Below are 22795 nucleotides of genomic sequence, written 5' to 3' on the forward strand. Positions count from 1 at the left end.
GGCCCCTAATACGAAAGCACCCACATTTGTAAAAGAAACATTACTAAAGCTCAAACCACACATAAAACCACACACACTTATAGTAGGAGACTTCAACACCCCCCTTACACCATTGGACAGAACCACTAGACAGAAACTTAACAAAGAAACAAAGGATCTGACAGAAGTTATGACACAACTGGGTTTAACAGATATCTATAGAACATTCCATCCAAACACAAAAGAATATACCTTCTTCTCAGCGCCACATGGAACCTTCTCAAAAATTGACCACATAGTTGGCAGCAAAGCAAACCTCCACAGTTACAAAAGTATTGAAATAACCCCCTGTATCTTATCAGACCACCATGCATTAAAGCTACAATTCAACAGCAATACAAATTGCAGAAAACCTACATTTGCGTGGAAAATGAATAACACCCAATGGCACCATTCCTGGGTTGAGGAAGAAATAAAAAAAAGAAATAAAAGACTTCCTAGAATTTAATGAGAATGTAGACACAACATACCTGAACTTATGTGATACCCGGAAAGCAGTGCTAAGAGGGAAGTTCATAGCACTAAGTGCTCACATGAAGAAACTGGAGGAAAGTCACATTAGAGAATTGACAGAACAACTGAAAGCTTTAGAGCAAAAAGAAGCAAACACACCAAGGAGGAGTAGACTCCAGGAAATAATCAACCTGAGAGCCAAAATCAACAAAGTAGAAACTAGGAAAACAGTACAAAGAATCAATGAAACAAAGAGTTGGTTCTTTGAGAAGATCAATAAGATAGACAAACCTCTAGCCAAACTAACCAAAAGGCAGAGAGAGAGCATGCTAATTAACAAAATCAGAAATGAAAAGGGGGATATAACAACGGACACTGAGGAAATCCAGAGAATCTTTAGGTCATACTTTGAAAACCTGTATTCCACAAAATTGGAAAATCTAAAGGAAATGGACAGCTTTCTGGATAAATATCACTTACCAAAATTAAATCAAGATCAGATAAACAGTTTAAATCGACCTATAACCCCTAATGAGATAGAAGCAGTCATCAAAAGCCTCCCAACCAAAAAAAGCCCAGGGCCAGATGGCTTCACTGCAGAATTCTACCAGAAATTCAAACAAGAGCTAATTCCAGTACTCCTCAAACTGTTCCGCACAATAGAAGCAGATGGGATATTGCCAAACTCTTTCTACGAGGCTACAATCACTTTGATACCCAAGCCACACAAAGATATGACTAAGAAAGAGAACTACAGACCGGTATCCCTCATGAACATCGATGCTAAAATACTCAATAAAATATGGGCCAACCGAATCCAAGAACACATCAGAGAAATCATCCACCATGATCAAGTAGGCTTCATCCCAGGGATGCAAGGATGGTTCAACATACGAAAATCCACCAATGTAATCCACTATATAAACAAACTGAAAAAGAAAAACCACATGATCATCTCACTAGATGCTAAAAAAGCCTTTGACAAAATCCAACATCCTTTCATGATAAAGATCTTGGAGAGAACAGGAATAACAGGAACATATCTAAACATGATAAACGCAATATATAGCAAACCATAGCCAACATCAAAGTAAATGGAGAGAAACTCAAAGCGTTTCCTCTAAAATCAGGAACAAGACAAGGCTGTCCACTCTCTCCATATCTCTGAGCTGTATCTCCTGCTTCAATAAATAATTTAAGGGAACTGAATTTTTTTTTGTTTAGAGAAATGTTGTTCAATGGTAAAAGTTAATACACTCCAGCAGCAGGACTGGAATGGAGTCAAAATATCAGGTAAGGAGCATTTACTTCATGTGGCCTTACATGGGATCACAAAAGGATTAGGAAGGAGACAATCAAATAGAAAAGCCCCATGGCCTCAGATGGGGCAAAGTCCAGAGCTGTTGCTTTAGAGAAAGGTTCCCATCACAGATACTAATCAGACTACCAAGCACCATTCCAATAACAGCCCCTGATCCAGTCACACCAACTACAGGGGCCCTAGCTTCAATAAACTTGACTGTTGGGTCAGTGTCCCCAGAAACAACACTGGTCTGGAATTTCTATCTGGCCACCTGGAGAGGGGACTTACTACAGAAAGGCTGTTTAGATGAGGCCTCTGGTCTACTCAGGAGGGAGGCACTGAGGAACCTGCCTGACTCCATTTTGAAGGCAGAAGCCAGCATGCTATTTTTTTTAAAGTAGATTTCTATTTACTGTGAGAGTTAAGTTGCTCTGTTTCCTGGAACCTGACCTTCCCCAGCGCATGACCTTGATTTGTTTTTGAGTGGGGACTTTGTGATTTTTTGTTTTCCCTTCTGTTAAACTGCTTGTTATTATACGCCATAAAAGGGACCCAAGAGTGGCTGGAGATATGGCTCAGTGTCTAAGAACAATACCTGGACTTCCAGAGGACCTGAGTTCAATTCCCAGCAACCACAGAATGGATCACAACCCCCTGTAATGAGATCTGATGCCCTCTTCTGGCCTGCAGGGATACATGCATGCAGAACAGTGTATACATAATTTTTTTAAAAAACTAGGGTTTAGGGGGCAATCATGGCCAATTCTTGGGTGTACCTCAATCAAAAAAATTGAGCTTGCTTCACATTTGGCTCAAATTGTGGTTGTGGTTTTATTCTAGCTGATATGATTAACAGCAGACACAGGCTGCTGCTATTGGACCACTCCTCTAATACAGGAGTGGATCAGAGCTGGAGAGAACAGCAGTGCCTTAGTGGTCTTCGCTTTTCAACCTCCTAGCTTTTTTTGTTTGGAACCAGGGTTCGCTGTGTAACATCTCTGGCTGCCCTGTCACTCACTATATAGACCAGGCTGGACTTGAGCTCACAGAGATCTACCTGCCTCTGCCTCCCAAGTACAGGGATTCATGGTGTGTGCCACCACTTCCAGGCTTGCTAGTTTGTTTTGTTGAGATAGGGTTTCATTAGTTGAGGCAGGACTTGAACCTCCTATGATTGTGAGGAGGACCTGAATGCCTGATCCTCTTGACTCCACCTCCAGAGTCCTGGGATTGTTGGTGTGAGGCTCCATGCAGCAATTCATATCTGATTTTAATAAGCATTGTCATGAACCTTACTTGTCTCAAGTCTTCTATTACACATTCAAGACTCAGAAATGAGGAAAAGAGAACCGGCAGAGTATTTCAGTGGTGCAGAGTTTTCCACCATGCACAAAGCCTGGGATTCCATCCCCAGTACCAGAAGGATGGGAAAATACAAGGGCAACTTCCTACAAAGCTTCCAGCTGTTTTTAATGTACAAGGAGTATGCCTGGAGTTAAGAGAGATGCAAAAGAAAGAGGGTAAGTTTCATGTGTAAGGTGGGGAGACACCAAAGACTTCAATTGAGACCTTAAGCCGGGCAGTTGTAGCATACAACTTTAACCCCAGCACTCCAGTTAGGAGCAGGGGCAGGAAGATCTCTGTGAATTCAAAGCCAGCCTGGTCTACATATTGAGTTCCAAGACAGCCAGGAATCAAAAACAAAACAAAAAATAAAGAAAGAAAAAACAAACAAATAAATGAAAAAGAAAAAGTGAGTATCTAGGTGTGGTTGCATAGGCCCATAACATTAACCCTTGGGAAATGCGGTAGGAGCGTCAGAAATTCAACATTTTCTTCAGTACATAACAAGTTTGAGCCTAGCATGGGCTCCATAAGACCCTATGTTTAAAAAAATGTTTTAAAAAGAGACTGAGGGGGCTGGAGAGATGGCTCAGAGGTTAAGAAAACTGACTGCTCTTCCAGAGGTCCTGAGTTCAATTCCCAGCAACCACATGGTGGCTCACAACCATCTATAATGAGATCCGGTGCCCTCCTCCGGCCTGCAGGCATCCATGCAGCCAAAGCATTGTATATATAATAAATAAAATCTTTAGAGAGAGGGGGGGGACTGGGAAGATAGCTCAATGGGTAGATCACTTGATGAGCAACTGTGAAAACCTGAGTTTGAATCCTTAGAGCCCATGGACAGCTGGGTGCAGTCGGCAGCTGACTTCTGCAATCCCAATGCTCTTACTTCAAGAGGGAGATCCAGACAGGAGAATCACTTGAGCTTGAGGGAAAGATGCTGGCATATGCCGCTGCAAATAATAAAGGAACCCTGCCTCAAACAAGGTGGAGAGCAAAGAGCTGCAGGGGATCCAATAGTACACATAAACAGACAAACATACAGATAAAGAAGAAAAACACTGGGAAGAACAGGAGAGAAGAAACTAATGAAAAAGGGGGTTAAGGAGACCATAAAGAAGAAAAGAGTTCTCATTCATTAGTGGGTTAAGAATAAGTAGGCTGGGTATCGTGATTCCTGTCTTTACACCCACTGAGTACTCAGGAGGCAGAGGAGGGGGATCACTGAGTTTGTGGCCATCTTGGTTTATAAACAGAGTTCTAAGCCAACCTGAACTCCATAGTCAGACCTTGTCTCAAGGAAACAATAGAACTGTTTCAATTAAGTGTCCAGAAACTGGCTGGAGGTTGCAAGATAATAAGCAATTATATAGTGCAGGCAAGGGGACCTGGTAGAGAGCATGCCCAGTGTGAAGGAAGCAAGAAACTTCAGGTGAGGTAGACTTTATTATCTTTAAGGAAGGGAAGGGGAAAACAAGCAAGAAACCCATTTGATTGCCTTTTGGGGAGTTAAGGATAGTTGTGAGCCACCATGTAGTTGCTGGAAATAATAGCAGGTCCTCAGGAAGGCAAGGAAAGCTCTCAACTGCTGGTCCATCTCTCCATCTCATTAAATATCATGTGTGTTCCTATTCAGTAAATGTACCCTTGTGTGTTAGTGTGACTGTTCTTTGGAGACATCAGTGCATGTCTCCTAGACTAGCCTCAAACAGCTAGGGATGATCTGGAATCTGTACTCCTGCTTCCATCTCCTCAAATACTAGAAGTATGGGCATGAACCTCCAAGACCGGTTTTCTTGGGTGGGGGGGGAGACTGGTTCGAGACAGGGTTTCTCTGTGTAGCTTTGGAGCCTATCCCTGCACTCGATCTGGAGACCAGGCTGCCTCGAACTCACAGAGATCCGCCTGCCTCTGCCTCTCAAGTGCTGGGAATTAAAGCCTGTGCCACCAACTCACAGCATAAGTCCTGTTTTTTTACATGCCCCGCCCAAAACACAGACACACACACACCATACACACACACACACACACACACACACACACACACACACAGACACTCACACGTGTGCGAACATGGTTTCCCTGTTAAACAGTCCTGGATATACTGGAATTCACTCTGTAGACCAGGCTGGCCTCCAACTGAAAGAGATCTTTCTGCCTGTGCCTCTCTGGTGCTGGGATTAAAGACATATGTCACTGAAGGGACCAGTCCCCCATTTTGGCAGCCATGACAGTAACACGTGCTCGCTATGACCTTGTCTTAGTCATTAGAGGTCAGATGCCTGCCTCATGACAAGGAAACAATCAGAAGTTAGCTGGTGGCGCTATGCTTTACGACCCTGGGTGTACTTTACCGACAAGCACACAGCAATGACACACAAAGCATAGCAAACACCCCGGGAAGGCCTATGGGCCACAACAACCAGTTGGCCAATCAACACAGGGCAAGCCCTCCAAGCCTGTAGGGCACACCAATCCTGAGCATCTACGTACCCCTAGACACTCCCCTTATGCTTCCCTACAAGATCAATCAGCAGCCGGTTCGAGTGGTCTTTTGCCAGCCATCAGCCATGGCGGGTGGGTGAAAGACCTGAGCTAACATGGGCTTATCGTTAAAAAAAAAAAAAAAACCAATAAAGCCTCATGCACTTTGCAGCAAACTCTCGAATCTGCCTGGTGATTGGGGTGACCAAGGTCGTGGCCTGGGACCCAGGATAACTGAGTTTTCCGGGGATCTAACAGTCACCACTGCCTGGATCTTTTTACTTATTAAGAAAAACCATACTGATGATGTGTGGGGTAGGTTGCAGCTCAGAGGAAGAGTGAGTTCTCTCCCTCCACCATGTGTGGGTTCTGGGAATCAAACTCAGGCCATCAGTGTTAGCAACAAGTAACTTGACCCATGGAATCATCTTGCTAGCCCTTATTTATTTAGGTTTGAGACAAGGGCTTGCTTTCAACACTACACTTACTTCATATTTGTCTCCTAACTGCTGGGTCTAAAGGTGTGAGCCCTGATCCCTTCCTGCCTTTTTTGTTGTTGTTTGTTTGTTTGTTTGTTTTTCAAGACGGGGTTTCTCTGTGGCTTTGGAGGCTGTCCTGATGTCAAACTCAAAGAGATCCACCTGCCTCTGCCACCTGAGTGCTGGGTCTAAAGGTGTGCACCACCACCTCCCGGCTCTCCTCCCTGCCTTATTAATTTTTCATGTGTGGTTAACTGACAGCCTTTTGCATGCCATGCAAGCAATGAACTACATGTGTATAGTCCTATATCCCTTTGTGTTCCTCTTTTGATTTTTTGTTTGTTTGTTTGTTTTTCAAGATAGGGTTTCTCTATGTAGCTTTGGAGCCTGGCTCTGTAGACTGGACTGGCCTCAAATTTACAGTGATCCCCCAGCTTCAGTTTTCCAAGTGCTGGAACTAAGGTATGTGTCACCACAAACATGTAAACCCTAAGGTTTGAATTTAATTTACTCATTCTTCTGGTTTTTCTCTCATGATTATTTTTTAATTTAACTGACACATTCTTCTGGTAAACCTAAAGTTTTAATACAGACTTGGACTTATAGCCCTGGCTGGCTTGAACAGTTCTGTGCAGACCAAGATGCTCACAGAGACACTCCTGCTTCTGTCTCCCTGGATTAAAAGCATGGACCTCCACATCCGGCATGGCATAGGTATGTTTATTTTAAACTAGGTGTCTTGCTGACTTTGGAACAATCTAAAGCAAATTAGCATGGATCCTGTGCAAGGATGACCCCGAAATTCATGAAGTGTTCCATATTTTGCTCTTCCCCCTGCTAATGGTCACCTGCAGGGAAACTGAGGCAAAATGCCATGAATCTGCTGAGCCTTCTCAATCTGCTTGTGTCAGTCAGCTGTTTTTTTATAGAAAAACATAAGGTCTCATGTAACCCAGGCTGGCCTCAAACTTGCTACCCATTCAAGGACTGAACTGAGGACCGATGACACACCAGACAAGCATGGCACAGGGTTACATCGCCACTCACCCTTCCCACCCATAGCGATTTTGGAACCTGAAAGAGAAAACTTGTTTTTAGGATTGTGCCTTTGTGGTTTAGTTCCAGATTCTGTTCCTGACTCTCAAAACCTGCAGGAGTTTCCTGAGTAGAAGGAGTGTCTTTAGTTATTCTGAATAATCGTGTTAATCACTGGGGAGTTTATGTTAAAGAAGAGCTTCAAGGAGGGGCACCCATAACCTCTGGGAAGGAATGGTTTGCAGAGGAGCAGGCAGATTCCTGGATTTGAACCTTTAGTCCCTTCTAACAATTTACTAATTGGGACCCTTCAAAAGCTTTGAGCTGCAGAATTTTTTTCTGAGTTTGTGCACTGAGGTAGATTGGGAAAGGTGGTAGGCCCAGAGAGAGAATGGAAGGAAGGAAGCTTCATGACTCCTCAGGCTTCCAAGTAGCCTCTGCATCTGCTCCTCCAGCTCAATATCTTCACCCTTCCCATCTTAAGTAAGTAAAGCCTCTGGACTACTTCCTAGCAAATTACTAAATCTTGAGTTAGGTGGTGGGCAGTCACCCCTATTTTTGCCTTTCAGAAGCAAGTGAAACAAACTAGGATATGGCAAGAAAATTTGCTCTGGAGTTAGAGGCAGGAGTGGCCAGAGTTGACGATTTTATTTGGGGCAGATCTCTTTGTTTGAAGCCAGCCTGGTCTACAAGAGCTAGTTCCCAGAAAGCCAGGGTGGCTAGGAAGTTGTGACACACACCTTTAATCCCAGTACTTGGGAGGCAGAGGTAGACAGATCTCTTATGAGTTCAAGGCCACCCTGGTCAACAGAGTGAGTTCCAGGACAGCCAGGGCTGTTACATAGACAAACCCTGTCTTGAAAAACCAAATAATCAAAAGACTTACCAACAGTGTAAAAAAAAAGAAAGACAGAAAGAAAGAAAGAAAGAAAGAAAGAAAGAAAGAAAGAAAAGAAAAGAAAGACAGCCAGGGTTATAACACAGAGAAACCCTGTCTCCAAAAACAAAATAAATCAAAGCAAAACAAAAGATCATCTTGGGTTATATAATGATTTCAAAGCCAGCTGGGGTTCCATAAGACCCTGTCCAAACAAAACAAAACAAAACAAACACAGACTGAAGTGATGGCTCAGTGTGAGTGACTGCACAGTCCTTAAGAGCTCTAGTCAGTCTTGCAGAGGACCTGGGTTCAGATCCTAACAATCCCATGGTGGCTCACAATCATCCATGACTCCAGTTCCACAGGATCTGATATCCATTTCTGACCTCCAGGGGCACCAGGTACACCATTGGTATACAGACATACATGCACACAAAGTAGTCATATACATAAAATAAAACAGATTAATCGTTTATATTTATTTTTAATTTTATTCTGTGTGTTGATATTGCCTGCATGTATATCTGTGTGAGGGTGTCAGGTCACTGGAGTTACAGACAGTTGTGATCTACCCTGTGGGTTCTGGGAATTGAACCCAGCTCCTTTGGAAGAGCAGCCAGTGCTCTTAACTGCTTAGCTATCTTCCTAGCACCAGAAACAGATTAATTTTGAAAATTTAAAACTATGTGCTGGAGAGACAGGTGTGACTCAAAGTCATCTCTAACTCCAGTTACAGTGGACTGGATGGTTTCCTTTGGCGTCTGTGGGTACCAGGTACACATGTTGTGCATTTTCATACATTCAGATAAGACATTCACTCACATAAAATAAATACAGAAAAACTAAAAGACAAAAAAAGAATAGACCAGAAACAATATTGTTGGTTCAGGCTGTGGTGGCAAACCCCTTTAATCCCACCACTCAGGATGGGAGGCAAGTAGATCTTTGTGTGTTTCAGGCTAGGCTGGTTTATAGAGTGAATTCCAGGACAGGCTCCACAAAAGCTACACAAAGAAACCCTGTCTCAAAAAACACAAAAAAGAAAAAAATTCTTGGAATGCCATAGTTGAAATCTGTTTGTTTTTAAGGCAACCCTGGCACTCCTGGAACTCTCTCTATAGACCAGGTTGGACTTGAACTCAGAAATGCAGTTGACTCTGCCTCTGGAGTGCTGGGATCAAAAGAGTATACCACCATGCCTAGTTAATGTTGCAGTTTGGTACATTCATGTATTTGTTGGTGTGGTAGGTTGCTCTTGCAAGCACAAGACTATACAGCAATACACTGTTCAGAGTGCAGTTCCAAGTCAGAGTCCTTCTCCAGAGTCATTCACTCCAGGTAGCAGCAATGTTGCAGGTTCCCTTGGACGGCTCCTGATGGTCTCAATCAAATCTGCCTGTACACTATGTGTGATTCCGGGGCCCAGTGGTCCATTGCTTTGTGTAAGTAGTTCCCACTTTGCAATCCCAACTGTAATCCCATTGGAATTTGTCACATTCTCTTTCCTGAGGATGAATGCTAGCCCTGGAAAGGGTGTGTCAATAGAGCTACCAAGCAATGTTGGTGGTATCTGATGCATAGGGTTCTTTTGAGCACCTAGGGGAAACTGTGTTTTATCAGCACCAGGCATTTTAGCACACTGGTTAGATGGAGGGGAAGGCTGTGGCAGAGGCTGAGCTTTCTCACTGATGTTCAACCTGGGCTCTACCTGAGATCGATCTGCCAGGTCTGCAAATGCCTGCCTGATGGATTCTGTCTTGAACTGGCATGATGGTAGAGACTCTGGTGGCTCCACTTTCTCTTCCTCCTTTGCTGATTCAGAGTACCTTGTGAATTGTATCTGACTGACAGGAGGAAATAGGGTGTTGTGTTTCAAGCCTGTGTCCCTACTATGAGCTTCAGGTGTTAATATCTCCTCAAAGGTAGGAATATTTCTCAGCAAAACAGGAACATCATGTGGACCAGACTGGCCAAATCATGAAATTTGGATGACATCCAAATATCATGCATTTTACTGTACTTAGTTGCAAGCTGCTCTTCCTAATTGTTTTCCTGTGAGCTAAGGACTAGAGGTTCCTTTATTGGCTTGTCTGTTTTGGAGGTCGATTTTGCTTTTATCCGTGTTTTCTTTTTTGGCTCTGCTAGTGGTATAGTATACTAGTTTTTTGGTATACCTGAAGATGTGTTCTGTTGTGCCATGCCTTTCTCCTGACTATGTTTCTGCTCTAAAGTCTTTCCAGCAAGGCTCCTGTTGGACTTTCAGCATTTTCATTCTCAGGAGGTGTGAGATTGAAATTAATTGCAGATGCCAGCCGGGTTAATTGTACTGAGCCATCTTCAATTAGACTGTAAGGTGCTTCTTGATCAACCGTCCCAAGATGGTGGATGAGTAATACATCATCTCTGCCACACCCCCTTGGGTCTCTTCCGCAGCAGGGGCTTCACATTCACATGATTATAAAGAAGCCTGCTGGTTCTGAGTGTGGCACCAGACTTACCATTGAGGCGACACACTGCTTTGGAATCATCAGTGGCAATCTGCAAAACCAACATAGTATCTGGTCAAAGGTAGGAATATTTCCCAGCAAAACAGGAACTTCAGGTGGACCACAGTGGCCAAATCATTGAAAGTTGGATGATATCCAAATGTCATGCGTTTTACTGTACTCAGTTTGAAGCTGCTCTTGCTAATCATTTTCCTGAGAGCTAAGGACTAGGGGTTCCTTTTTCGGCATGTGTGTTTCAGGGTTGTTGATGCTTTTTCCAGGTCTTGTTCTTTGCCTCTACTGGCAGTATACTAGGTTGGTTTAGTATACCTTAAAGTGGTATCTCTTGTGCGATGCCTTTCTCCTGGCGCCACAGTGGACATTCATTATCCCTACTCTCTGCATTAGTGAGATTATAATTAATGTGGGATGCAAGCTGAGTCAATTGAACTGCCACATCTTCATTTAAGTATAATGTGCCTGTTTAACAAGGGTCTATTTGCCTCCAGCAATGCATTTCCTACTCCCTTCAAGTGTATTGGAAAGTTCATATGAGTTTGCAAGTTCTTGGTTGGTAGCTGAACTATCCAACAACTTGATCGTTGTGATTTGGCCATCGAAGACCACAGTGTCCTGTGCTGAAGACGCTTCCCTTGTGAGTTTGGGTCCTGGAAGTCTTTTCTCACAGAATTCAGGATAGTGTTACAACTATGAAGCAGACTAGCTGTTCTCCGATTTGTGTCTTCATTCTTCTGACTTGGATGATGAGAAAATCTCTGGAGTCTCAGAGCTGAGTAAGGGTTCGATGGCCACCACTTGCTGCACCGTCAGTCTCCTGTCTTTTATCACTAATGAAAGACTTGGCTGAACTAGAGTCACCTTTAGGTTCCTTATTGGTACCCTTTCAGGGGTTTGTGGTTGACTACCAGCACTGTGTGTGTTAGGATGATTATTGAAGGTGGTAGAGTCTGCACCAGATCAGCAGTTAGAGCCAGGCTTCTGGAAGTAGATGTCATTGGTCTCCTTGAGTTGATCACAACTCCCATCAGCAGTGATGGAGTTCATGTTGACTGACCCCAAAAACTGTCATGATGTCAATTTAGAGGAATTAATTTCCCAATACCGTGCTGATTTCTTGGAGATCTAATTTGCTGATCATAAGGTTTGTGTCTACAGGTAAACAGTGCACATTTTTCATGACCTTTCTTATGGTCTGTGCAAACATTGGGGAAGGATTGGTTTCCTGCCTGTCCTCTTTGGAGGGCTGGGAATGTTCAAACTCGGTTTATTTTGCATCGAGGATTACAGATGGTAAGCCTTCTAATCTAAGATTGGGCTGGGTCCTTATCTCTGGGCCTTGTAGCCATAAGACTTGTTATCATGTGCTTCATTTGCTAAGGCAACTCAGCACTAGACAAGCCTAGGTTCAATCTGCCACTCGATGGCCACAGAGAATGGGAACTATGGTTGAGCCTACAGAAAAATTAGGCCAAGAATGATGGCTGAGACCAACAGGATGCCAGCCAACCTAACACAGGGCACTCTTTTCAGCTTTGGTGATGACTCCATTGACGGGTAAGGTTGGTGTCAAAGTCCTAGTCACCTAAGACAGGCCCTAATTTTAATATACAAAGGGGGAGATGTTGGACCCCAGCCCCTATTGGGTCTCTGAGTTGCTTGTGAGCCAATAACCACAGATGCATCCTGATGTCTAGTCTTGGCTTACAGCCCCGGGCTTGCACACTGGCATCAATTACACCTGGGGTTTCTCCACTGTGCTGTAAGTGTACATAAGGATGCTCTACCCCTGAACAACGTCAGAGAAGGGCAAGCACTTCAAGCAGCCCAACCAGATGTCTCACTTTTAACTAAATATCCAAGGTTTCACCTTCTACTCAGACTTAGTCATGTTGTGGATGCCACACAAATGACCACTCACCTTTACAGTCCAAGGGAGGGTGGGAGTGGGGAGCACTTCAAAGTCAGAGTCCTTCTCCAGAGTCATTCACTCCAGGTAGCAGCAATGTTGCAGGTTCCCTAGGGCGGTTCCTGATGGTCTCATTCAAATCTGCCTGTGCACGATATGTGATACCGGCCCCCAGTGGTCCATTGCTTGGTGTTTGTAGTTCCCACTTTGCAATCCCAACTGTAATCCCATTGGAATTTGTCACATTCTCTTTCCTGAGGATGGATACTAGCTCTGGAAAGGGTGTGTCAAGAGAGGTACAAGGCAATGTTGGTGGTATCTGATACATAGGGTTCTTTTGAGCAGCTAGGGGAAACTGTGTTTTATCAGCACCCGGCATGTTAGCACACTGGTTAGATGGAGGGGAAGGCTGTGGCAGAGGGTGAGCTTTCTCTCTGAGGTTCACCCTGGGCTCTACCTGAGATCGATCTGCCAGGTCTGCAAATGCCTGCCTGCTGGATTCTGTCTTGAACTGGCATGATGGTAGAGACTCCTGTGGACAACTTTCTCTTCCTCCTTTGCTGATTCAGAGTACCTTGTGAATTGTATCTGACTGACAGGAGGAAATAGGGTGTTGTGTTTCAAGCCTGTGTCCCTACTATGAGCTTCAGGTGTTAATATCTCCTCAAAGGTAGGAATATTTCCCAGCAAAACAGGAACATCATGTAGACCAGTCTGCCCAAATCATGAAATGTGGATGACATCCAAATGTCATGCATTTTACTGTACTTAGTTGCAAGCTCCTCTTATCATTTTCCTGTGGGTTATGGACTAGAGGTTCCTTTATTGGCTTTTCTGTTTTGGGGGTCGATTTTGATGTTTTTCCAGATCTTGTATACCGCCAGCAAAGCCAAAGAACAAGGTTTGGTTAGTATACCTGAAGGTGGTTTCTGTTGTGCTTGCCTTTCTCCTGGATAGTCTTTGAAACAAGGCTCCCCAGTGGACATTCAGCATTCTCACTTTCTGCACTAGTGAGATTCTAATTAATGTGGGATGCAAGCTGTGTCAATTGAGCTGCCACATCTTCTTCAATTTCAGTATAATGTGCCTGTTGAACAAGGGTCCATTTGCCTCCAGCAATGCATTTCCTACTCCCTTCAAGTGTATTGGAAAGTTCACATGAGTTTGCAAGTTCTCGGTTGGTAGCTGAGCTATCCAACAACTTGATCGTTGTGATCTGGCCATTGAAGACCACATTGTCCTGGTGCTGAAGATGCTTCCCTTGAGAGTTTTGGTCCTGGAGGTCTTTTCGCACAGAATTCATGATAGCCTTACAACTATGAAGCAAACTAGCTGTATTCTGATTTGTGTCTTCATTCTTCTCTCACTTCCATGGCACAGAATTTTCTGATGGAGCATCTGAGAGCTGAGTAAGGGCTTCGATGGCTACCACTTTCTCCAGTGTTCATCTCCTATCTTTTATCACTAATGAAAGACTTGGCTGAACTAGAGAGTCACCTTTAGGTTCTTTATTGGTACCTTCTCAGGGATTTGGGGTGGACCACCAGCACTGTGTGTGTTAGGATGGTTATTGAAGATGGTGGAGTCTGCACCAGATAGAGCCAGGCGTCTGTAAGAGGAAGATGTCATTTGTCCCCTTTTGTTGATCACAACTCCTATCAGAAGTGATGGAGCTCGTGACATCATTGCAGTTGAAAGGGTCCATCGGCAATTTAGAGGAATTAATTTCCCAATACCTTGCTGATTTCTTGGAGATCCAATTGGTTGATCATAAGGTTTGTGTCTACAGGTAAACAGTGCACATTTTTCATGACCTTTCTTATGGTCTGTGCAAACATCGGGGAAGGATTGGTTTCCTGCCTGTCCTCTGCAATGGGCTGGGAATGTTCATACTCATTAAATTTGTATAGACGTCTCTGTTGACTTGATGAGTGGGCTCTCCTGGTTGGCATACAGTGCCCCACCTCGATTCCCGTCATGCTTTCAGTATTCTTCAGCCTCGTCGGCTAGTGTAGCAGCTTTTCATTAAGAAGTATTACCAAGTTAAATACTTAATGAAATGGATAAACTGAGTAATGGAAGAAGAAAGGGGCTCTTTGAACATACTATAAACCTATGTACTTGTTAGGTGGTAGACATAGCTCTGGAGAGGGGATTAGCCATGTGGTTGTGCTGGTGGACCCAAAGGTCCGAGGACTGCAGGAAGGGACACTCAAAGGGTTTCTCTCCTGTGTGTGAGCTCTGGTGGATGATAAACTGGAAAGGAAACTCCTCCTGCATTCGTGCCCTCTAACCGAGCCTGGCTTGGGAGATGCTCTAGAGCAGCCACGCTAGCTGCCTATTTTCATTATGGTCCACACCAGAGGCCCCTGATCCGCAAGTGGGAGGGCGGTCTCCGTTGGACCTGCAGAGACTCTGAGGATCTGTGCTTGCAGCTTCGTCTTCTTTTATAGAATGTGGGTAAATGGTAAATCCAATTTTGCATCTTCCCAGGGAGTCATCCCATCTGATTGGGAGGGAGTCCACACAACGTTTAAAACTTGAGAGTCCAGTCTCAAAAGCCAATTATTTATTTACTTGATGACCGAGGGAGGTGCTACCCTAAGAATGTGGAGGGCAGAGGACGCCTTTTATGGTTTGGTTCTGTCACCATGAGGGCCCTGCCTAACAGACCATGGCTCAGTCGCTGGCAGGTTCTGAAGCTCCAGGCTAGCCCAGCAACTACTGGGGCTGTCTCCAGACAATACCACCCACATCTTTGTCCCAGTCATCCCATTCATCTGCCTTGGCTTTTCCTTTTTATTAAAACCTTCTTGGGAAACTAAAGCTTTACTTGTGGATGGCTCTTCAGTCTCTGACAGGTTCCAAGGCACTGTTCGACCCTGGTCTCTGTTGGGTTGCTCTTCCTTCGGATTTGACAGGTGCTCCCGGACAACTTCATGTCCTCCCATTCATCCTCCTCAACTCTGGGATCTCGGCAGAGGTAGAGCTGTCCTTTCCAATTAACTATGGACCATGAGCTGGGTTTCCTATGATCCCTGAGAATCTTAAGTCTTATGTGACTTACTGTCACAGACAAGGATGCTTTGGTTAAGGGCAAGTGTACTTCACTGACTTAACTGCTGTGAAATTCAGACATTGAATATTCTACTTCATCTTTTAGTACTGAGTGTGAAGATACTGGTTGTTTTTGTATTGAATATAGTAAATACTCTTACTTGGTAAATGCAAAGGCATCCACACAGGGTGGTTGAGTCATGATGTCTGTGCTTCGGGAACGCTCAGCTTTAGCAGTTTTAGGAAAGGTTCTCAGCAGCAATTATTGTGATTAATGTTGTTGGGCCCCAGTTCGCATGGGGGTCACTGAGTTCCTTGTCACCCAATAACCACTGATACATCCTGTTTCTATTTGTGGCATACAGTCCAGGGCTTGCCCAATGGCATCTATTACACCTTGGGTTTCTCCCCTGCACTGAGTGTGTATAGGACTGCTCTCCCTCTGGAACAAGGTTGGACAGATGCACATGACACAAGCTGCCAGATGCCTCTGCTTTTAACTAAATCTCCAGGCTTTCACCTGATGCTGGGACTAAGTCGTGGTGGGGGAGGTTCGTGTGGTCAGTAAAGAAAGGGGACCCTGAGAGATGGCCCTTGACAGGCTGGCCAGCAATTAAGAATTTTTTGTGTGGATTGGTAAGGGTCCTGGAAATGGCAGGAACCCGTGAGAGTTGCATTGGAATAGAAAAGCTCTGTGTCAAAAAGATGAAAAGTAAAAAATAGAAAATGAGATGTAGAAAATGAATAGAATAATAAAAAAGGAAAATACAGAGTCCACATACTGAATGATATTGTGCTGTCTTTGAATTGCTCAATTGCCAAGGAATGAATAACTGCTGAAGTAACCTTCATTGTAAATGCTGCTGGATTCATTCAGTTCAGGTATTTCATACATACTTTGGCTTCAAATTTATGTATAAGGACAGGTTACTTGGGAAAAGAATTTCTGCATTTGTTTCCACAGAAGATGAAAAGCTGCGATTTCCTTGCAGACTAACAGAGTTTGAAGAATCCCTGAAGCAGTGGCCAGGTATTGAATGGTGAAGACACCTGGGACAATGCATTAAGACCATTATAGTCAAGATTTCTGGGTTTTCTTAGGATCCCCATGGGATTTCAGCACCCCCGATCAGCAGGAAGCAGTTTGGAAGGAACGACGCCCACATCCCCATGTTTTGTTTATGAATGTTTTCATTTAAATGGACGCCACAAATGGAGGTTCCATTTGACATAGTCATGACTCTGGAGCCACAATTGTATGCAGATAGCTAATTCTGACATACTATGTTTATGATTCCATATGAATTAAGGCTTTCAAAATAAATTGCTTACTTCATGTTTCTGTGCTTGACCTCTGTGTGTGTGCCAGGATGTATGTGTGCCCATCATGTGTGCAGGCACATGTCCAGGCCCAAGAGGGTGTCAGAACAACTGGAAGTGGAATTACAGGGTCTGTAGGCTACCATGTGGCTGCTCAGAAATTAAAGTGGATCCATAGAGTCAGCCCAACATCTTCATCTTTTGATCCCAGTGTAACTTACATAGATGCTTAATTTTTGTCAATCTGTTGAAAATGGGATTGTCATAAGTAACAGATTCATACACACATATACAGCCAAGGATATAGTCCACTGTGGTACTGAAATTCCCACGCAAACTTGAAGTATGGACCAGTGCTTTGTGCATGCTACCCAAAGGCACTACTAGTGACTTATACCCCCAGCCATCAAAACATCATTCTTCTTATACTCTTAGCTGGTTTTGTTTTTGTTTTGAGGCTTGCTCCCAGCTCCCTCTTCTGGCTGCTTCCATCATCAGATAAGCAGGCAGTGCACTTAGAAACATCTAAGCAAGATTCTTACAAACAAAAAGATGAAAACTGACAAATCTTTAAAAAGACAACAGTTCTGCAACAGGGATTGAGAATGTAGTTGATATGTGCTCCTGCCCCTGGTATCATTCACAGCAGTGAGATCCATGAATCCTTTCCAAAGCAAAGCTTTTAAGGTTGCACTGTTGTCCATAAAGAACACAAACCATTTTTTAAGAAGTAAAATGGCAACCCCTTACAAGGGATTCTACATATAATATTCAGTGAGCTTTCCATGTGCTTTGCTTGGAACCCAAGTCAAGGGATTGAAAACCCACAGAAGGCACTGGAGGGATGGCTCCGTGGTGAAAGTGCTCTGATCTTGCGGGACTCCTGTTCCAGTCCCAGATCAACTGCCATGAATCCAGCTCCAGGAGGAGTCCAGGAGTTCCATGCCTTTGGCACTCACATGCACATACCCACACACATACACACAGACAAATTAAAAGCAACATGCTCAGTAGTGGTGGTTGTGGTGCACACCTTTAATCCCAGCACTCTGGAGACAGGAGGCAGATCTGTGTTCAAAGCCAGCCTAGTCTTCAGAGTAAGCTCTGGGATAGCCAGGGTTACAGAGAAACTCTCTTTGGCAGTAGGGTTACAGAGAATCAGCTGTCTAACCAAGAGCTAGTTTGCTCCCCATGAACAAACCCTATTGTTCTTCCCTAGCCTGATGGCTCCTCAGGCCTAGTGACTATCAAACCTGGTGACTTCTTTGCAATTGTGCCTGAAATGAGTCACTGTGGAGATCGCAGGACACCTTTCTATTCCAATGTTTAATTCTTAAGTAGACAAAGCAAATCCATTCTTAGCTTGGTATGGAAAGGTGTTTCTAGAGAAAAACAAAAGAGGGCTAAGGAGAAACAAGAGTAGGTCATGGAAGAAGAGTGAAAACGTCTCCAGCATATTATGATGGGAGGATTGCCTCAAAAACTATAGAAATGGCACTGGGTGATAGAGGCGCATGTCTTAAATTCCAGCACTGGGGAGACTGAAACAGGCAGATTTGTGAGTTCAGGGCCAGCCTGATCTACTGAGTTCCAGAACAGGCTCCAAAGCTACAGAGTATGCCTGTCTGGAAAAAATTAATTGTATATATACATATATGGAGGAATGAAGTAGCCATCTCCAAACACACATTTGACTTTTGAGTAAGGCATGACAGCTTCATTAGACAAAACAATTCCTGCGCTGTCTCCTCAGCCATCCTGCAGACCTCCCAACTCGGGCAAATTCCTGTAAGCCAAGCATGGGAGTGGAGGCAGGAGGACCATCCCTGAGTTTAAGCTAGCCAGGGCTCCACACATGGTTTCCAGTTCTTGAGAATAGTGATTCGTCTCCCTGTGGGTACCATGTAACCCACACTCCCCATGAAATTAGTGTGAAGAAACTGCAAGTACCACATGAACCAGATAAATGATCTATGCATCCCAATGAATCTAGTTCAGTCAAGATGGCTCACCGGGTACAGCTGCTTGCAGAGCAAGCCTGGTAGTCAAGACAATTCACAAGTAAATGCAGTAAAAAGAAGGAAAGAAGAAGGGAAAGAAAGCTAAATCACAAGAGAAGCCTATACACCATCCATGTTTATTGTGGCTCTAGTCCCGGTATCCAAGGTGTAGGGCAACAGCCTTTGTGCTGCGGTACAAAAAGATATTCGTACACAGTGGAGTTTTATTCAGTCTAAGAAGACTATAAGCAATATTTACTAAGTTTAAGTGATTGTATCATGGATGTCTGGAACTAGAATATAATGCTCCAAGAGGAATGTTCATATAACTATGAAATGATATAATCTCTGATGTTCAAAGCATTTCATCATAGGCCATAATTAAAATTAATATTTTTGAGATATGCTCCTTTAGGTCAAGGTAAGAACCTCAAATCATGAATACCTAACTGCTTTGTCCTTCTAATTGCTGGACTCACAGGCATGTGACAGGACATATATTTTATTACAAACAAAACAAAAACCAGAAAAATATAACCACAATGAGGCAAGTCCCAATCAAGCCTACCTGGGTAGACACACCAACAAGGAGAGCAAGGTTCAAGGCCAGCCTGTGCTACACTGGGTGTAAAGAGAGCCATGAATACATAAATCTAATCACTAGCTTCAAAAATCCCAGTATTCATTTATGTCCTAAATACTTGGGATTCTTGCTAGACTGCACTACCTCATTCCCCCATCAAATATTTTATTAGTATCCCCTTGGGGACTCGAGAATTGGGTCAGGAGACCAGGCTATTTATATATTTTGATCCCAGAGCTTGATGGATCCGGTGGGTTTCCACCATCAGGAAACATGCCCCCAAATATTATTATTCCTCCTTTATACTCTTCAGGGTCTTGTTTGCCCACATTCCCATCCCTGTGTCATTCACAACATGCTCCCCCTGGCATTCTCCAAGGAACCTGAAGGCTGGGCCTTTCCATGTACAGTAAGTATCAAGTCTCCAGCCAGCTCATCATTATGACTGCTTTCTAAGAACAGAAATTCCACAAAAGAGATTCCACCAGTGAACACTGACACTGAGTGTTGATAATAAATTCCCCCCCCCCAAAAAAACCGGTGCTTCCTGGAGCACAAGTTTCCCCTTAATCCTTCCCACAGGCTATCTGATCAAGTCATCCCCACACTTTGAGGACTGTGGAGAATCCTCGAGATCACAGCACATGGGAGACTGAGACAGGACATTATAAGATCTGCCTCAAATATAATACGATCCTGTCACAAAAATTCAAAAACAAACCCACAAAGCACAAGTGTGTAAACCATTGCTCTGGACTCCACAAAAGAAGAACCACAGAGCTGGAGAGATAGCTCAGCACTGACTGTGCTCCCAGAGGTCCTGTGTTCAACTCCCAGCAACCACATGTGGCTCACAATCATCTATAATGAGATCTAATGCCCACTTTTGGCCTGCAGGGAAATGTGCAGCCAGAACACTGTATACATAATAATTAATCTTTAAAAGAAAGAAATCGGGGCATTGGTGGTGCATGCCTTTAATCCCAACACTTGGGAGGCAGAGGCTCGCAGATCTCTGTGAATTCAAGGCCAACCTGGTCTACAGAGCAACATCCAGGACAACCTCCAAAGCAATACAGAGAGACCTTGTCCCAAAAACAAACAAACAAAACACTAAAAAGAAACACCCGACATTAATTTAAATCACATTTGAAATCGGGTAAGTTATAGGAACACAAACAAAATATATTCTTTAGCATTATGCTCTGGATAACCTAGGCTTGAGGATAGCCTGGGCCACAAAGTCAGACCATGTCCTAAATTGAAGCAGAGTTGGGAGTGCGGAGGAGAGAAGAGACAAGTTAGAAATGTAGCCCCCTTGGCAGAAGGCTTGCCTAGTGTGCATGAAGCCCTGGATTCAGTCCCCAGGAATTGCAGGGGCTGGCCTAGGCATGGAATCACATCACTTGTGAGGTAGAGGCTGGAAGATCAGAATATCCTTAGCAGACTGGCATAAAGGACAAATCAAAGCAGGATTCTGAATTCCCTTAATTCTCAAGACTAGTTTTTCACCAACCTTGACATTATATAGTCAGAGTACCTATGCAGGCCAACATATAGTTCAGGAGACAACTCTTCTTATTACACCATCAACATTTGACTTTTCTGGCCAAATCTAGAATTTTGTGTGCTGCTCACCAAGGAAATGAGGGCAGAAGAAATGAATCAAACATTCAAGTCTGGAGCTGGAGAGATGGCTCAACAGCTAAGAGCACAGGCTGCTCTTCCAGAGGACACAGGTTCAAATCCCAGCACCCTCATGGGCACTGGCAACTGTATAACTCCAGTTCCACAGAAACGCATGCAGGCAAGACTCAAGAAAGGGCATCTCTGTGTAACTTTGAAGTTGTCCTGGAAGAAGCTCTTGTAGACCAGGCTGGCATAAACACATAGAGATCTGCCTACCTCTGCCTCCCAAGTGCTGGAATTAAAGGCTTGTGCCACCACTGCCTGGCTAAAATATAAATCTTTTTGTTTTTCTGAGACAGGGTTTCTCTGTGTAACAGCACTACCTGTCCTCCTGTCTCTGCCTCACCACAGCCTGGCTAAAAAAATGTCAAGAACACAACTTGGGGTTGGGGATTTAGCTCAGGCAAGCACAAAGCCCTGGGTTTGGTCCTCAGCTCTGAAAGAAAAAACAAAACAGTGTTCCATGGAGTGAGCGCTGTGCCAAGGTTGGTTAGAGATGTAATAAAGAGTTGATGTTTGTTACCCCGTGTTTGAAATAATGAAAACAGACGATGTCAGGAGAGACAGCTCTTTTGTACCAATTGGAATGTTGACTGGACATTTCCTGAGTGATAAGTAATTTCACCTCGAGGATAGAGTGACTTAGGTAGTCCTGAGTGTAGGCCCAGTGCTCTTAAACATCAGGAATGAGTGACAAGAGGATATGTTGCTGGTTTTCACACCAATAGGCAAAGCTCTGTTAAGAAGCCATGAGTAGGGCTGGAGAGATGTTTCAATAGTTAAGTGCTGGTATTTGCTTCTGTTCAAAACTTTTCCCAAAACACTCATATGGAAAATGATCTGCTCATACTGTCTCTGAAACTGGTTTGTCTTCAATAAAATAGGCTCTACTATGCTACAATGGCAAGCAAGATTCTTGGCACGAGTACGAATGATCTTATTTCTTTTTCTTTTTATTTTATATTCTTTAATTCTATCATATTTCCATATCCACCCTCTCCATTCCCTCCCCCTCTCATCCCCCCATGTTCCCCACCAACCCACCTTTAACACATCCCCAAACTCCTCCCCAGGGATAGTGAGGCCATCCACCAGGGACCTTCAAACTCTGTCATATCATTTGGGGGAGGGCCTATGTCCTCCTTGCTGTATCTGGGCTGCAAGAGTATCCCTCCATAGGGAATGGGCTCCCAAAGTCCATTGTGCTTTTGGGTTAAAGACTGGCTCCACTGTTAAAGGTCACATAGACTGTCTTGGCCTCCTAGCTGACACCCATATTTAGAGGGCTTTGTTCGGTCCAATGCTGTTTCAACAGCTTTGTGACTAGGGTCTCCATGCTCTCACTAGGTCAAGTCAACTGTTTCTGTGGGTTTCTACAGCACCGTCTTGGCTTCTTTGCTCATCCCTCCTCCCTCACCACAATTGGATTCCATGGGTATGGTTCCATGCTTAGCTGTGGGTGCCTGTTTGTGCTTCGAGCCACAATCTCATTATAGGGGAAGATGATCAATGGCATTTTCTCCACCACTGCTTGGATTCTTAGTTGGGGTCATCCCTGTGGATGCCCTAATATTTCCCCTATGCCAGTCCTCTCTCCTTACCTGTCCTGTCTCCCTCTATCAAGGCATCTCCTTTGTTGCCCTCCTCAATTCCTCTCCTGTCTCAGGCATCTTGTTCTCCTCCCTCCTCCCCTTCTTCTCTTTACATCTCCTT

At 44.1% G+C, this 22795-nt stretch overlaps 1 non-coding gene and 1 pseudogene across 1 annotated transcript; one reads left to right on the top strand and one right to left on the bottom strand.

Annotated features, from left to right (window-relative positions):
* Positions 1 to 1821: 1821 nt before the first annotated feature.
* LOC113832429 lies at positions 1822 to 14412 on the bottom strand (annotated as a pseudogene).
* LOC113832437 lies at positions 6827 to 6930 on the top strand. The gene has a single exon (XR_003479708.1). It is a non-coding gene; the product is annotated as a U6 spliceosomal RNA (small nuclear RNA).
* Positions 14413 to 22795: the final 8383 nt, after the last annotated feature.

The sequence above is a fragment of the Cricetulus griseus genome (assembly GCF_003668045.3).
Source record: "Cricetulus griseus strain 17A/GY chromosome 1 unlocalized genomic scaffold, alternate assembly CriGri-PICRH-1.0 chr1_0, whole genome shotgun sequence".
Taxonomy (NCBI): domain Eukaryota; kingdom Metazoa; phylum Chordata; class Mammalia; order Rodentia; family Cricetidae; genus Cricetulus; species Cricetulus griseus.